The 16,925-nt window shown below is 47.4% G+C and overlaps 1 protein-coding gene across 1 annotated transcript in view; it reads left to right on the top strand.

Annotated features, from left to right (window-relative positions):
* GPC4 (glypican 4) overlaps positions 1–16,925 on the top strand; it is a 76,122-nt gene that overhangs the window by 15,200 nt on the left and 43,997 nt on the right. The gene's annotated exons all lie outside the window — the stretch shown is intronic.

Below are 16,925 nucleotides of genomic sequence, written 5' to 3' on the forward strand. Positions count from 1 at the left end.
AGATAAAGTTCCCTGAGGAGCGAAATGCAAATAGAGCTGCCTCCGAAGTGCCCTGTCCCCGGGGACTGAAGGCTCAGTGAGCCCCTGGTTGGGACCTGGGCAGGCAGAGCTGCCCTTGCATCCCAGGGCTGCTCCAAATAAGTGTCAACCCCCCCTAAAAAAAAGTAATGGGTTTCCCGAGGGTGTAAAGGTGTTTTGGCAGAGCGCGCGCACTCTCCTGCGGCTGGAGGCTACGCTGCTTGTTGATGGGATGACTTCTTTGCTCCCCCGGCTCCTAGCTGTGCACAATGGCCCAATTTCAGGGCATTTCAAAGGGCTTGGGAATGTCACACCTCGGGCGTTTGGTGCTCCGGGTGCTAGACTTCCTCCGTCTCCAGTTGCACCGCGTATTTGCCTTTCTCCGGGCGGCGCTTCGGGCCCAGCCCTGCGCGTTTTTGGAGGTTTGTCATATTTACACTAGCAGTTCTCGGAGAGTTCAGCTGAAAAGCAGCTTTTCTTCCAGGAAAAAGCCGGGAACAGCTAATGTGCGATCTTTGTGTATAAAGTTGCCTTTCTTTGCTTATAAACAGTGACCCTAGGATGGATGTGCGGGTGGACCTGTTTAGATTTCAGCCTGGCCCACCTCCTCGCGTTCGTGCTCGCTTTCCCTGTGAGCAGAACACTCTCTCCCGTGTTTTGCCGCAACGCGTTGCTCCTTGGCTTCCCTTATGCTCTTTCCTCGGCCGACTGGGGCAAGCCGGGCTGGCCGGGGGCCGTGTTTGGGGCTCTGAGGATGTTGAGGTAGTGGAGATGGCAAGGCCATGGCTGGTTTGACTGATGAGCTTGTCTTCGGGAGGGCCGGGGAGGCGAGAGGTCGCCTAGCTTTCATACACCATCCTCCCGTGCTAGCCGGGAAGGGACTTTGTTTATGGCCGTCTCTGGCCTTCTGAGGTTATCGAGCGCAAACGGAGCAAGGTCGGAAGTCGCCGTGTCTGTGTGCCATTGGATTAATTTGGGGTGAGGGAATCGCTAGCTTTGGCGGTGTGTCCTTGGGTCACGTCCTCCTCTGTCCGGCTGACTTGGATGTTGCTTGTCACTGGTTTTGGTGCAGGTTCTGCCCAAGCAGGAGTAACGCAGGGAGTATCCAGGTCATCGTTCTCAGGCCGATCACGTGGTCCCAAACCAGATGCTTTACCAGGACCTGATAACCACAGTGTCTGTCCTGCGGGAGGGACTGTGTGGGTCCCGATGGCCACCACTAAATCTGACCTTGGGAAGGACATGTGCGTGCCTCGGCCCTGCGGCAGCGGTGGGAGAGGAGGTGTAAGGACCGAGCTCTGCTCGCCAGCCCTTCCAGAGTCCCTCCTTTGGGCTGGTTTCCCCGAGCCGGGTTTTCGTCATATTTATGTCAGCTAATTATTTCTGAAGTCTCCTTAATTGGTTCCTCTTTTTGGTCTAGCTGAAATTGGGAAGCTGCTTCTGAAGTCACGAGAGGAGGGAAGACATGGGGCAGAGAGAAAAAGCAAGTGTGCTCGTGCTCACTGTGTTTCTTTGGGAAATTGTCCTGAACCGAGATATTGGTGGTGTCGCTGATAGAGCAGGGAAAGCCCCAACATGCTTTGCCTCTTGCTTTACGTTCTGGGGCAGTTTGCACCTGTGTGCACGGATGCGTGGTCTGGAAAATCCTTCTCCATGCATTGCAAAGAGAGGTTCCTGGCCAAAACATTGGGCCCGAAACTCGGACGAGCTCTAGGTCTTGCTTTCCCTGGAAGTGGAAAAGTTGGACTTCATCCATATCCAGGCTGAGAAGCCTGTCTTGTACTGAGCTAAACTGGGGGAAACAACGGGGGAACTGCAAGCACGGACCAGACCGAGTGCTCTGCAGTCCCTTTGGCTACCAAAAGTGTCTCTCTGTTGCTATGAAAATGAAAACTTTCCACTTACAACTGAAGTCTCATTTATGTCTGGTCCAGGACCTGCTGTTGGACTGAATTTTGTTTTTAAGCAAACAAGACTTTTTGGTTCTTTGGCGGGGGGGAGAAAAACTGCTCCACAGACTGGCAGCCGTCAGCCCTCGGGGAGCAGGTAGCCATCAGCCAGCAGAAGATCCTGGCAGAGGAGATGGTTTGTTCAGCACGACCTGCACAGGGCTGAACGTTGTGGTAGATAATTGTTTCATCTAGCTTAGCTGTTTTTAACCTTTTTTAGCTTGTGGGCCCTGGAAAAAAAATCCAGAGGAGGGACAGCCCCTTGCATTGCAAAGGGAGGCTGCTGCCTGTGTGTGCTTGCAGAGACCCCTCCGGTCACCCCTCTGCCTGAGAGCACCCCAGACTGCCAGAGATCTGCAGTCCACAAACTGAGTATTAAATACTTCACAGCAGCCGAACTGTCTTGGAAAGTGTGGATGCAAAATACTTTTGAAGATCTGGCTGTTTGTGTGCATCTTTTTCCAGAGTCTTTTAACTTGCTCTGAATTCTGAAGTTACCGCTTGCACTGTAACTCTGCACGTCAAGCTCTGTTGGCAGTGGAAGGGGTTATTAATGTGGTTTTTTTCATAGATAAATGTGGTTGTGAAGTAGTATTGACACATGGAAATGTTTGTGGATGCTTGCAACAAACAGCACAGAAAATCAACTGCTTTGTGATAGCTCTGTGTCGGCTCTTTAGTTTGAATGTCTTTACAAATCCCAGTTGTAACAAAGCACCTTGTAAAAATGGATACATATTTCTTTGGCTTGAAGAGAAAAAACCTCAAACCCAAACATGCACAACCTAGTAAAAGTTTTGTGCATATGGGAAACAAAGGCATCTGCATTTGCTTGTCAGAGCTAATAAAGTTTGCTTGGATCTTAATTTTTCTGCTTGATTTCACAAAGTAATTGAAACTTCCTTTTTGCTGCAAGCCCTCTTTTTTTTTTTTTTTTTTTTCTTTAAAGAAATATTCTTAAAAGACCATCTTTTGGTCAGTGAGTCCATGGAATTTTGCTCAGAAGGCAGACACAGTTTGAGCTTGCTGAACCAGTGGTCAGTCAAAGCTTGCAGGACAAATTACTTGCGTCTGCGAATCATTTCTCCAAGTTGAAAAACACCTAGACCAAATAAACCTTGAACTAGAGGTTTTATAGGAGCTTTTGAGCACGTAAGTGAAGCTTTGGTGATCACAGTCATCTGATACATTTTTTTTAAAAAAGAGGGTTCCCATAAAGAAAATAGTAGTCCCCCTTGAAGTGATAAAAGCCACATCTGGTAAACTGTGCTTGCTGCCTCTGATGACCTGGGAAACAGGCAAATGACTCCTGCTCCGGAGGGGTGAGGATGCCGAGCCCCGCGCTGCCTCCAGCCTCCCACGGCTCCGCACCTGGCTGCCGGCGCTCGGGTGGGTATCAAACATGTATGTTTAGGAGTGCAATAACCGCTTTGGAAGAAGGAGCAGAGCATTTATCCGAGTGGAGGAAGACCTGAGCAAGGCTGCGGTAATGCTGAAGCATCCGGCCGACCCACGAGGCATTTTCCTCGTGTTAGACACCGCTCATCCTCGAGGTTAAATTTGCAAACGGCCCGAGTGTCGTGTAGTGGTGTTCACCTCCCTGTAAGCACGGCATATTGAGTTTTGGAGGTTAGAATAAGGAGGGGCTGGATAATTGAAAGCAAACAAACAGCAAAGACAAAAAAAGAAACATAAAACAGCAAACCCAAACCCACAAATAGAAAACAGATCTTCCAGACTGATTAGTTCAGATTTGTTTATTTGAAGTACCAAAAGTTAGCATCATCGCTCTTCTGGGGTGTCTCTCAAATCTGGCAATATGTTAACCATGTGTTTTCAAATAATCTTGTAAGAAAAGATTATTTGGGGTGGCGGTGGTGATGTGTTGCCTTGAACTTTAAGCTGGAAGGAATATGGCAGGCTGCAAAGAGGAGTCTGCAGCCTTGATACGCAGGTGCCGTTCTTGCAAGAATTGCACTTTGTAAAACTTGTGTTTTGTGGAGGGTTTTCCCTGAGTATGTTAAAGGGTATTGAGTGTTTCTCGTAACTGCTAAGACTTGTTACTGTGAACTTTTTTCCATGTCTTTACTGGAAGCAAGTTTAAGAATAATGACGCACTTCCTAGCTTTAAGAATGAGTGGAGGCCTGAAGAGAGCTTGTGATAAGGTGGTCTTACTTTTGGTTTTAAGGATGTTTTAGACTGGGAGATGCTCCTTGCCCTCCAGTAACGGGTCAACAGAGTAGCTGTAATATTTTTCAGATTTAAGTGAAACGCTGGCATACTCCCAGGCAGAGGAAATATAGTTTCAGTAGTCAGTCTGTGCATTGATTGTGCTTGAAATTTCTAAGCTGAATCTTTTGTGTAATATTTGCATTTCAAGAATGCTTTTCCTGGGGAGACAATAATTTCTCACCGTTCTCGCCTTTCCTGCTCAGGAATGAGTAGTAGGCTCGGGGTCGTGCCGATGCCGTCTCGTCGGGCAGCGCTATCGGAGGTGGGTGAAGTGTCCCACCGCTCCAGCAGCCCAGGGCTAATGTTCTTGCGTGTTGTTTATCTTAAAGTAAAGGCTTGGATAAACTTCCAAAATAAATTTATGCCATTAGTTCAACTCGGTTTCCTTTGGAGGAGGTTTTCTGGAGTGACTCAACCATTATAAATATGGAAGCAGCTAGACTTCAAACACTTTGTCTTTTGGACAAAGTTTTCATAGTTGTCTCCTAAAGCAGTAACGAGGAGCATTTCCTTCAAGTGAATCTTAATCATCCCCCCCCCCCCCCCTTTTCATCTGCGTCAGGCTTGCACTCTTAGTTCATGTCTGACTTTCTGATTAAGAAATAATCAGTGAGGATAGATTAGTCTGAGCGTTGCAACCCCTCGGACTGGTGCAGCTCGAACAGGAACTAAAGGTCAGGAGCCTGGAGGCACCGTGGGGTCACAACCCTTCTTGTAGGAGGCAGGCTTAACCGTACTGGGGTTTAACAGGCACTTGATTGCATGAAGGAATGTGGTAACAGGATTTAAAGGAAACATACAGAACTAACAAGGATTAAGGCTAATTGTTTGCCCTGATTCTGCTAGGAATGGCAGGATGTGGCTACGAGGGAAATGGTTCCATTTTGCAAGAAGTAAAATCCAGTATTTATGATCTCTTCACATAGGACTGCGCAGGTTTGGTTGATTTACTCTCCATATGAAAAATGGAAAATAGTGAATTGGGGGGGGGGGGAAGGTTATTTTGAGTTCTTCCTCCTTAAAGGCTTCAAGCCTGTTGAAGCAAATATTTCTGCAGTTGGTGGGAAACTTTCTGTAAATTAATGATTCTCACCATGTCTGTGCTCTGTTTTTGCTGGCATTGCAAAACTGTCACTTTGTGCAGTGAAATGACATCCCTCTGCTGGCAAGCGTTCATCATGTAGGCTTAGTTAATGCTGATAGGAGTCCTTTTACAGAAGGACTTTGCATGCCTGTGGCTTTGTTTTGAGCAACTGTGGTGGTGCTGTTGGAGGCATCGTAGGAACCTTTCCTCCTCTCGAAGCTCAGGCTGGTCTCTTGCGGAAAGGCCACAGGTTTCTCTTGGCTTGAATAAGGGAGATTTCAGGAACAGAGGCCCTTGGAGTTTGTCCCTGGTGAGCTGAAGTATCATGAAACCGTGGTTAGAGCTAGATGTGCAGCAGGTGTGACCTGAGGGAGATGGGCTATCAGACCAAGAGTGTCCGTTGTTTTTATTTCTGTGCTCTTTGGAAGACTTGTTCTTGCCTGGAAGAGAGCAAAGTTCAGTGTGGGCCAGACAGAAGGACAGAGGGACAACGTGGTCCGGTGCATCAGGAGGTGGAGGAGGCCAGCAGGATTGTCCTGCTGGCTGATGAAGTCCAGGCGAGGGGAAGATGGGGCACAGGACATGTCTCTGAAGGATCAGGTTTTAATGCAGGGTGAAAACTGATCTCTTTCAAATCAGGACTGAAAAGAAAATTGCACCCAGTTGTTCTCAATTAAATGTTTGCATTAGCCGATACATGGGCCAAGCTCCCCTCCTCTCGGAAAGCTCAGTGGTGCCCTGACGGGGCAAATGGAAACACTTGCTGTCCAGCCCCGGGAGGGAGGCGTTTGCAGGATGCTGGGTGCGTGGGGACCGTCCCCTCCTTGGCTGGCGATGGAGGACAGGCTTCAGTGCCCCCTTCCCTCCAGAAGTCCTCGTTCCATACTGACAGCCCAATTAGCGGCCAGTTTTTAATCTTTCCTGTGCTGGGGGAAGGCAATTACAGGGGTTGCGGTTAGATAGTCTCTGGTTGCCTTGGCTCTCCTTGACACTTGTCAGTCTGGCTCCAGACATGGATTCATTACAGAAACCACTCATTAGTTCACTCAATGGTGAGGGAGGGTAATTCATGTTGGCTGTCAGATCTGTCAGCTGCCTTTGATACACTGGATTATAAGATGATACTCACTTGTGGCTATTTGCAGGTGTAGATGGGTGACATGCCTGAGTGAATTCATCCTTTCTTGGCCCTTGGGTTTTAACCACTTCTCAGAAGCAATCTTCTGTCTTTTTGAAGCATCTTTGTGGATGATGAGAGTGTGCCCAGGAGGGGAGGGTGCATGATTTCCTGGCACGAGTTCACTGTTAGACTATGGCTGGACTTTGCTACACAAGAAGTCTTCCAGCTTTTGTGTCTTTTTGTTTCTGCTTTCAATTAGAAGCCTCAAGTCCTGCCCCGAAACAGCCCCAAGTGAGCAAGGTGAGCAAATGATACTCTTGCAAATTGAGGAGGTGGAATATTCCCCCTCGGCGCTGAGTTTTGCTTGCTTTTTCCCTCTCCCCCTAGGGAAAGGGTTAAATCGGGGGCTGTGGTGCAGCCGGGTGCTGCAGCGCAGGTGTCCCCCGAGCACCGAGCGAGGAAGGCACGTCGGGAGGAGGAAGCAGATAGTGGAAAGGCATACCTGTCCAAAGTCCGCTCGGGCCGGCTGCCTGGTGGGAACCGCCGGCCGTGCTGGCTTTGCAGGGTGGGGAGCGAGCCCTGGCGTCGCAAGGGAAGTCACGTGGAGCAAGGGGGTTGCATGGGTTTTGTTTGCAAAGCAGGGGGAGCAAAACCAGATCTCCTCCCTTTGTCTCCTGGGATGGAAAGAGGGCCCTGTCTTCCCATGCTGCTCACAGTTAATGCTGCCGGCAGAGCCTGGCATGCAGCAAGCCCTTCCTCGTCCTCGCTGCTGGAGATGACCCCCTGCCGAAGCAGGGGGAAGGAGTACGTCGCTGCGGATGAAAAACGTCACCCTGCTACTTTCCAGATATTTGCATATTTGTACCTTATCCTTCAATATAGTTCTTTGCAGTCTGCAATTTCTTTAATTTTATTTTAAGTTGAAAACAGGAAATTGTGGCTGAATTTCATGAGCTTTGTTTCTTATTTAAGGAATTAAAAACATCTTTGGGTTTTTGGGGGTTTTTATTTTTGCTTGGGTCATAGCTGCCAGTTTAAGTGCTGTTATTATTTTTATTCTTTTTGGTGCATTTTAACACATGGAAATGTTAGCTCTGTTTCGTGAGATGGCATGTGCCTGCTTTGCTTCTGCAAATGGAAAAACTTTGCTGCTGTCAGGCCCATGTGTAGCTGGCCACATCCAAAAGGTTGGCAGAAGAGTGTGTTTGGAGGGGCTCATCACATGGGCATTGAATTTTTGTGGCTGTGTAGCTCTTAGCTAGGGGGATCTTCATCAGAAAGAGTGCTTCCATACAGCCATGATCACTGGGTAGGGAAGGGGTGGTTTATTTTTTTTAATCTTTTTTTTTATTTTAACGAAGCGCGATCACCATGCAGCCCTCTGCACAAAGTCGATAAGGCTGCATGACCACGAAACGTGGCTGAAGCTATCAAGGGTCCTCTGTTGCCACATCGGTGACTTGCCAGCAGATGACTAGTCCTCTGGCACCGACAGGTGAGGTTGGGAACATTTCACAAGAAACTACTGTGCAATTCTGAAACCCGTTTTTATGCATCGATGCTGGAATCAGCTATGTTTATTAAAAAGAAAAAAAGGAGGAAAAGCTATTGCCAACGGTGTATTCCTGTTTTTCTTGCCTGACCACGTGAGGAGCCTTTCGGAGCAGGCGAGCGTCCCAGGAGGAGCACGTAGGTGGTTCTGGGGAAGCGCGGAGGGAAAGTGGCTGAGAAGGTAACAGGTGAATGTTGTTGAGAGTGAAAAATGTTCTAGTTGAAACGACAGTTTGTAGCAAAATTCATTTTGGCTAAAGCTGTTTTTTGGCAAATATCCCAAAGCTCTTTGGAAAAAACAAATCTGTTTTTTGGCTTTGTTTTTTTTTTTTAATGGGGAATCTGAGGAAAAAATGAGAAGCCCCACAAAGAAAGTAACTGTCTCTCAGCCAGATCTCCTCTCTTTACTATTCCTTCTGCCTGAGGCTTTAGTAATTCTGTGTATTTGCTGTTCCCAGTGGATTTTTTTTTCTTTAATTACATGAGATTATACCCAGTGTTATTTTGGGTTACTTCTATAAAATCTCCTAGACAAATGCAGTTTCCTCTGCATTGTGAAGTACAATCACTGGCTGTAAGTACTTTTTAATGGATTTTTATCTTGACAATTTTATTTTTGCCTCTCCGTGTTCTCAGAATTATTGACTCAAAGCATTTGGCTTTCGAACGGTTTTGGGGACTGATGGAGGACGGCGTGGGGCCCTCTGCCTCCCTCCGCCGTCCTGGAGATGGGTGTCTCGAGCCCTCGGTGTAGCCCTTCTGCCCACAGGGGAAGTGGGGAAAAACCCCAAAGATAACTTTTGGCATAAATTGTCTGTCCTGTACCGCAGCGGTCTTGGGGCAGGTGTGCAGAGCTGCGCTGCCAAAGCTATTGCACGCCTGAAGAGTTCGGTGGTGATGAAGAGAACTTGCGTTTCCTAAGTCCTCACTCAATGTGTAGTAGGGTTTGCTTGGTTTTTGTTGTTTAATAAGTAAAAAAAGAAAAAAAAAAAAAAAGAAAGAAAGAAAAAAAAAAGCTTGGTTTTCATTGAAGCTTCCTGACTTGTCTGGAGCCAGGGAGAATCCCCAGTTAACCAGAGCTATTTTACTCTCCGGGCTTGTACAGATAATAAGTTTAATTATGTAGTATTTTTTTTTTCCTTGCCTTATTTGTATATTCAGGTCTTTGTGCGGTTTCGCTCTCTTTTGATGTTTGCGCAAACGCATTATCTTCATCTGCCTGGTTTGCGTTTGGCGTGCCGCTAATTGAGCCAATATCCTGTTGGCCGAGACGAGGGAGCAGCGTGTTTTCCCGGGTGTGAAATGTCCGGGCCATCCTGCTGGAGAAGAAGCTGTTGGTTGTCCTGCGGACGTGAAACACTGGTGGTTTTTCTCCGCAGGTAAACAGCTCTTAACTTTGAGTGAACTTTTGAAATCCCGCCGAATCCCCCGAGGTCTCTTTTTATGCTCCGCACCTCAAGGCCCGCCTGAAGTTCTGCCTAAAAGGGCACTTGGAAGAGCTTATGTTGAATATCTTTTTCCTGGCCCCGCCGGCTGCTCGCGGGGCGCAGTGGTGGGGAGGAGGCCGGCGGGCAGGGCCCTGTCCTGAACGGGCCCTGTTGTGGTGGCTGTGGGGCAGGTTTCACCCCTCGCGTCCTTCGTGCCAGTGAGGCGGCTTCCTGCTCCGCTTCGAGATGTGAGGCCCTGCCAAACAAGGTGTACCCTTCCTTCCTTGTGCTCCTCCTCCTCCTCCTCCGCCACGGGGCTGAGGGACAGACCCCATGGCCTGGGGACTCTCCAGGAGCCTTTTCTTGCTTGGGGGGTGAAATCCTGCCGCTGGGAAGGTTTTCACCTCGGTTTTAGCAGGGCACAAGGAGGATTTTCCTGTGCAGAAAGTAATTCCCTCAGGCGCCGGGGTTAATAGCAGGAGCAGGGCCGCTGGTGTGGTTCTCGGTTGCTTCCCGTGGTGCCTAGTACCTTGGTTGGATGTTGCACCTGAGCCGTCCCCTGCTCCAAGCCGCAAAGTGCAGCAGAGTCGCAGGTTTTCCTTCCAGCTTTCAGACCAGCTCCTTCTCCAGCGTGCAGCTGGCGGCTAAGGCTGCAGGTCGGGGTTGGCGTAGAGCGCGGCGGGAAGGTGCCTTGATCAACTGCTGGTGCTTCTCTGGGGGTGAAGCCGCAACAGGCGTTTGTCTGTTGTTTTGGGCCGGAGGGCTGAGCTGGGAATGTGTGACAAGGTTCAGATGGTCGTCTTCACCTCGAGGGCTGTCCCAAACCGCTCGTGCAGACCTCAGTGGTAGCGTTTGCCCAGACTCAGTCACTCATGGATGTGTCTCTTGGTGGGTCTGTCGTCGAGCTAGAAGACAAGCTTTGCGGCTGTAGTTTGGGCTTGAATGAGAGGAAGGCAAGGCCTTTTTTGTGTCCTAAGTTGCTCTTTCCAGAAAAAAATTAAGGCTTCTAACGTGTGTTTGGCTTAATGTACACACATGGATATAAATCTCTTGTTCTCTTCGGTCTCTGGCCCTCTTGGCAGTAAATTCATGAACCCAAAGCTGTCATCAAAGTAAAATGGAAAAATAAAAGCCAGACAGACTTTGGTTGTGTACGATATTTTAAGTAACCGTAGGTACGCGCTATGGAAATAATTAGGATTATTTGTTGTGTTGCAGGGAGGTATGTCGTTGAGGTATTGTGCGCGCCGTGGCTCCCCAGGCCTGCAAGATGGATTAGCAGCTGAGTTAACAGATGCAGTAAAGCTTGAGTGAAAATAGTTCACTGTTGTTAAGCGTAGGTGAAAGGGCTTTGGTTTGGGCATCAAAGAGTGTATTTTGACTGCTTGACAGGTTTGTAAAAAATCATTTCAATATTATAAACTTTCTCTGTGAGCCTGGGGAATTCTTCTGTGCCATTAGAGTAATCAGCAAAAAAACTGAAACGCACATTGATTAATAACCTAAGTGGAAGCACAGGGGAAACAAGTGGCTTTAATATTAATAAGGCAAATAAACCATTTATATAAAATGGTTGCTAATTGAGTGGGATGTTAAATACATTGCACGCTGGCATGCGCTGCCAAATTGGAGTACTTTCGTGGCCGTGTCGGGAAGGGCTGGGAGCCTGCTGCGTGGGGGCACGCGTCCCGTGCTAGACCCGCAGGGCAGGTGGGAGGAGGGCTGCAGGTGCGAAGCCGGCGAGGTGCGGGCAAGCGCCCGCGATGGTTGCGTTGGGGCCGAATCCCGACGAGAGTCGCATGCGTTTTGGGGAAACGGGGAAGAAGAAAGGGAATTTGCGTCCGGTCACATGACCAATCGTTGGAAAACGATTCATATTGGCAATGCGGTGTGTCGTTTTGGGTCCAGTTATGAAAGATGGAGGCAGGAAGCTGCGCAAAGAAGCACTTTTGCATGGAAATATGCAGACCACGTTAGAAACTGTGCTTCAGGCTGGAAACAGCGCTCTGCACTTGGGGGCGTGAAGGGAGATGGGATGTTCATGTCCCACCCGGTTTCAATTCGCAGCGCGAGAGGGCATGGCAGAATCGTGGCCTTTGGAGGATGCGCGCGTGGGACTTCCTAATTCTGCCATCCCTGGCGGATGCATTGCCCCCACCAGCAGGGTCTAGGTGCCGTTTGACGTCTCCTCCTTCCTGGCACGCGACTGTCTCGGTAGGAGCATTCTCCCTAGTTAAGCAAACACACGTCCCCCGGCAGCACCACTTGAAAGCAAGCGGTGAAGAGTGACCAACCACCGAAAAAAAGGAAAACTCAAATAACAGTTGTCAACTAATAATTTGACTCTCTTTGCTTATTCCAGGCGAAAGGTGTGCTTTCAAGCTGCTTGAATACGTGAGAGAAGCTTGGAGAGGGCAGTAGGGTCACTTTGGGTGCACTGTGTGCCTGAGAGCAGTTTTTTTCCTCCTTTTGGTGTTTGCAACTTAGTGTCCTTTCACATGCAAAATGTAGGTATACCGAGATACAATCTGCACTTCTGTAGTGCTTTTCATTAGGAAATATCCAAAATTAGGATGACCCAGCCTTGCCTTTTGGGGCAGGACTGTTGTGGTTGTGTTTTGCAGCAGGGAGCAGATGAGCTCCAAGGCCACTTCTTGAGGAGTTGAGCCTGCCTGGCCCATTTTGCAGCAAAGAAAACTGGCAACTCTGTGGTCTTTTGGGTACGATTAGAGGTGACCAGATTGGGCGGACAGTTCGATAGCCGTGTATGTCTCGGTGACTCTTCCAGAGTTAATCACAAGCTCACGCTTTTCTTTATGCTCCAGGTCCCTTGTTAACACGGGGCGGGAGCCGCAGAGTCGTGCTCGGGGGTGACGCTGGTGTTTCTTGCTGTCTTTGTTGGGGGCTTTGTAAAGCCTCAGTAGCACGTCAATTATATATGATGGGTGGAAGCCTAATATTCTCTGATAATTAGAATGTAAGTCTAGTGTGAAATTGGATTAGAGTCCAGCATTACAGGCCGGGATTCCTTTTGTAGCTGATTTAGAGGAAGTCATAAAACTCTTTTAAAGATGACACAAGCTGATGTGGGTTAGAGGAAGGAGAGAGCGTACGAGTCTGAAATCATGGTGCTGCGTGCTGGTCCTGAAGCAGTATTTGCCTCCAGGTGCTTGAACAGCCCTACTTGCTACAGTCTGCTTTTGCATGCTGGGAAAAATGTCCAGCAGTAACATCTCAGACTGTAGACTGCTTTTGGGCTGTTGACTGAGTTGCAGTGAAGGACTAGACTGTGTACAATAGTGCTTCAAAGAAATAGCAACCCAGGTCTCCACCGATTAACCTCTTCCTGGAAGCTTAGCTAGTCTTGCAGCCTGATATACTTAAAGTATGAACTTGGTCAAGTCAATAAGAAGCAGTCTGGGATGGCACGCGAGACTGGCAGTCCAGAAACAACATTTTGAAAAGGTCTTGAAAGTTGTTTGGTGAAGGGAACTGCTTTTTAAGATAATGAAGCCCCTGAATTTGTGCCGCACACTTACTCATTCGATGAAACATGTTTTCCAACACATTGCAAAACAAGTAGTTGATCTGGAAGAAACGGAACTGTTTGTGCCTGGAGTCTGCTAAATGTGGGATTTCTGTAATGGTTTAAATCATAAGTTTGCAAGGTTACCTTTCTGAGCACACTTCATTAAATGTACAAATGGTAACATCGTGTACCGTCGCACTTCCATGTTTAAATCCCACCTCTGTTTCAAAGAGGGGTACTGTTAACTAGCCAGGGAGTAAGCTTCCTTTGTAATTTTGTTCCATCACTTCTTTCTATATATGTAAAGGTAATATAAAACAGGAAGTATTGCTGTGACAGCACATGGGAAAGAGCTGCTGCAGGTCCATGACAAGTTGCAGCAATGGTGTGCATATGCAGTAGATACTTCAAGTAGTTCTCTGCTACTTAAGTTCCTTTTGCCATGCAGTTTCCGAAGTGACGACTGCAAACCCTGCCAAACAATTCAATAAAAAGCGTAACTTGAAAGGAAGCTGTGGCAGAGTTATATTTTGCTGTGTTCATATGGTGATAAATTACGAAAGCTGCAGAGTCTTTAACACTCAACAGTAGATGAAGAATTGCCTTGTATGGGCATTGTTTGATGAGTTTTAACGTGGGAAATAATTACTGCCGAATGTGTGCTTGACAGTGAGCATGCACGATGAGTGGTCTTTATGTAATACACATAGACATCGGATATCTGTTTGAGTGGGCCTAAATACTGGTGTTATTAACTCCTTTTTCTTGCAAGAATTCACTGCCAGTAGGAGAAAACTAAGACTGCTATCTTCGGTCTAATCTCCAGCTAATTCTACCAGCTAATTTGAAATAAAAGCTAGAAATGAGATTCCTCGCCCGTTGTACCAGCGCCTGTTGCTCCACCCAGGCAGGGAGGTGTTCTCAGAGGGGTGCTGAGGACAACCCTCCTGGGGGGCCAAACCAGCCCCCGTGTCTTTTAGCATTCTTTGCTGGTATTCCCTCTGCGGCGGCAGAAAACAGCACAAAAAACAGCCCACGGTCCTAAAGCGTCCGTCCTTTAACACAGGGTAATACAGTGCGTCCTCCCTGTATCAGCACTCGGTAGCAGGAGCTTGTAGGCTCCAGACAGAGCTAATTCTTGATCAGAAGCCAAGACCACATAGTGCTGACATGACTGAGAAATATCTTCCATAATTAGATTGCTTGGTCATTCATTTCTGCATGTCTGGGTTGCATTTTGGAGCACAATTTCTTAATGATCGACCAAATAATAAATCAAGCTTGTGCAGATCCCGCCAATAGGGTTTGCCTTGCGTGGCTCTGCATGTGCGCGCCGGTGAAGCGCCGTGCAAGTCTGAGACAAAAGGGGTCAAAGAAAAACATTTTTGCTCTGTAACATTAGCTCATGACCCAATACTGATATTTCTTTATCAATAAATAAATTGGAGCACTTGTTAGAAAGCACTGTTTTGGAGATCTCAAGGATATTTGTGGACTGCTTCAGAAGTGTCTGCAAAATGTGACAAGGAAAAGAAACCCCATGTTCAGTAGGTCTGAACTTGCCAAGTAGGGCAGGCGCCTACCCCTCCAACACAAAAGAATTAGACGTATGTAAATTATAACCACCAAAGGAAGGAATGTATCATCAAAATGGTTACTGAAATCATGAAGTGCATTTCAAGTAAAATATTTCCAACATATTCCCCCCCCAAAAGAAATTTAGAAAGAACTATTTCAAGCGTTTTGAAATTAAATGATTTTGACATCTCAAAACTAGCTATTGCTCTAGCTGTAATTATCACTTTACTGCTGTTTATTTGTTTTCCATTGTGTCAAAGAGCCTTAGTCCTGCATTAGCATCAGAGGAAGGAGATTCAAAGCGAAATAAAACAGCTTCTCCTGGGAACTTTCTTTCTGTTAAGCGCTAGCATTATTTGCTCTTTGCTTGCTGGTAAGGTAGGTTTATTTAGGAATGCCCAGGCCTGCTGCTCCGTATTGTACCTCTATTGCTCTGTAATACTACGACTGCGTTGGCCTCCTAATTGTTTTCCGTGCTGTCGTTGAATTATTAGCTGGAGCTGGACGGAGCGGTGCGGTGTTGGCTCGAGCCGACGTTTGTATACGTAGCTCAGCCCTGCTGCGAAGTCGTGACGGGCCGTGCAGCGCTTCGGGCGATGCTGCGCTGTATTTGCAAACTGCGCTTGTAAACCGTGGAGGTGGATTTAGGGGGCAGGATCCAAAACTCATGCGTGCGCCTGTCCCAGCTTTCAGTGACCGATCGAACTAAGAGCTGCTGCACCTGTAGGTCGGGGCTGTCGCGTGGTGGGGAGGGAAGAGCAGGCGGGCTGCTTGGCTGCGCGCCCGAGTTCAGGCTTAGCTCAGCGTTGTGACGGCCCCTTCCCTTAGGAGAAAAATGACTAAAGAGAGAATGAGGCTTTCTTCGTTTGCTGAAAGCTGTCTCGAAGCAGTGTTGCTTCCTGTAACAGACTCTTGAGTTTTCCATAATTCAAGAGTGGCAGACGGTCTTGTGCAATGAATTAGCTGTGGCAGAATTATCTGTTGGTCAAGGTCTCTCTATAGTGCCAAAGAAAACAAACAAACCCTGTAGCACAAAAGGAAAATTGATTTAGGAGAAGAGGTTCTCAGGGATGATTTATTTATTTATATTTATTTATTTATATTTTTTAAAAGGCCCTTAAGCATCCGAAAGAGAGATGCTAACATGTTTAGGCTAGAAAGTCATGTAAAGTGACACGCGGGCTTGATAGCTGGGGCAGATTACATTTGGGGAAATCGGATCCTTGCACAAGGCAGGCGGAGCAGGGAACCGCTCGTGTTAGTCACAGGCAGGTTTTGTTTTGCACGGTGCAGAGTTTGCTTCTGTTTCTCTAAGCACTTCTGATGCTTTAGCAGGTAGGATAGCTCTTCAGCAAGAGGATGAGTCACAGCCTGTCCGAAGAGGTTATTTTCTGTGTAGTGGGCTGCTCATTCCTTTACAGTTCTCACTGCGAGTCTTTATGAACCTTCATGGTATTTGGAGGTTATTGCTGACTTCCAGGGTGTGAGCAGGTAGGAAGGAGCCTTCCCGTCTCCATCTGTTGCCTCCAGCCGAAGATTCAGGTTTGGCAATCGGATTTGTGAAATGGGATGAGAACGTGACAGCTTACATGTAGGCTGTGTCATTTAAAATACCATCTGACATGGAAGTTTGCGTTTCCCATCATAACTGGTTGTTTTGATCGTGTCTTCGGTGTTGACAAAGATTTGCACAACTTACCTAAGTTTGGACCACTTCAGCATCAGCCCATCTGCATCTGATGTCTCTGTGTTATGTGATGTGTCAGATAAATGAGTTGAAGCTATGCCCACAAAACCCAAGAGGAGCATTTTGCTGAAGGCAGTAAAAGAAGACAACTTCATCCTGCGCAGCAACAGGGTGTTTAAAAGCAAACTATATAGGGCCAGATCTTGTGCCCAGATTCTCTGGAAAATCTGGAGCAACTTGCCTGGAGCATAATTGAGAACAGAATTTGGGCAGCAGCTGATGTTCAAAGCACTGAACTTGCTGGTCACTTGGGGAAACATCTGGCCGTGTTAGTCCCTGAAATTCAGTAGACCTTTTAAACTGTTTCCCTGCTAGAAACAATAATATTTTAGGTATTAAAAATATTCTGTGCCTGTAATTTTAAAATGTTGCTGGCTGGTTTTCCCTCCAAAAGCACATGAGCCGCTGAAGGGTTGCGCCATGCTTGACAAGCTCTATTGCCAGGCAGATACTGATTGCACTTTATGACTGAATTGCTTCTCAACAAACACAAGAATCTCTTAAATTTTAGAATGAAGTTAAGGAACATACTGAAGCACTTTGATTCCTCTGACCAAGCAAACTTTAGCCATATGACTTCTGTGAGAGAGTTATCTTTCAGGGTGAAGAGAAAAAATCTGTCTGAATTCGCCAAAGCAAACACCTTGTTTCACCCAGGATAATGACAGAAAACTGCAAAATTAGGAGCT

Source organism: Dromaius novaehollandiae, chromosome 11 (genome assembly GCF_036370855.1).
Source record: "Dromaius novaehollandiae isolate bDroNov1 chromosome 11, bDroNov1.hap1, whole genome shotgun sequence".
Taxonomy (NCBI): Eukaryota; Metazoa; Chordata; class Aves; order Casuariiformes; family Dromaiidae; genus Dromaius; species Dromaius novaehollandiae.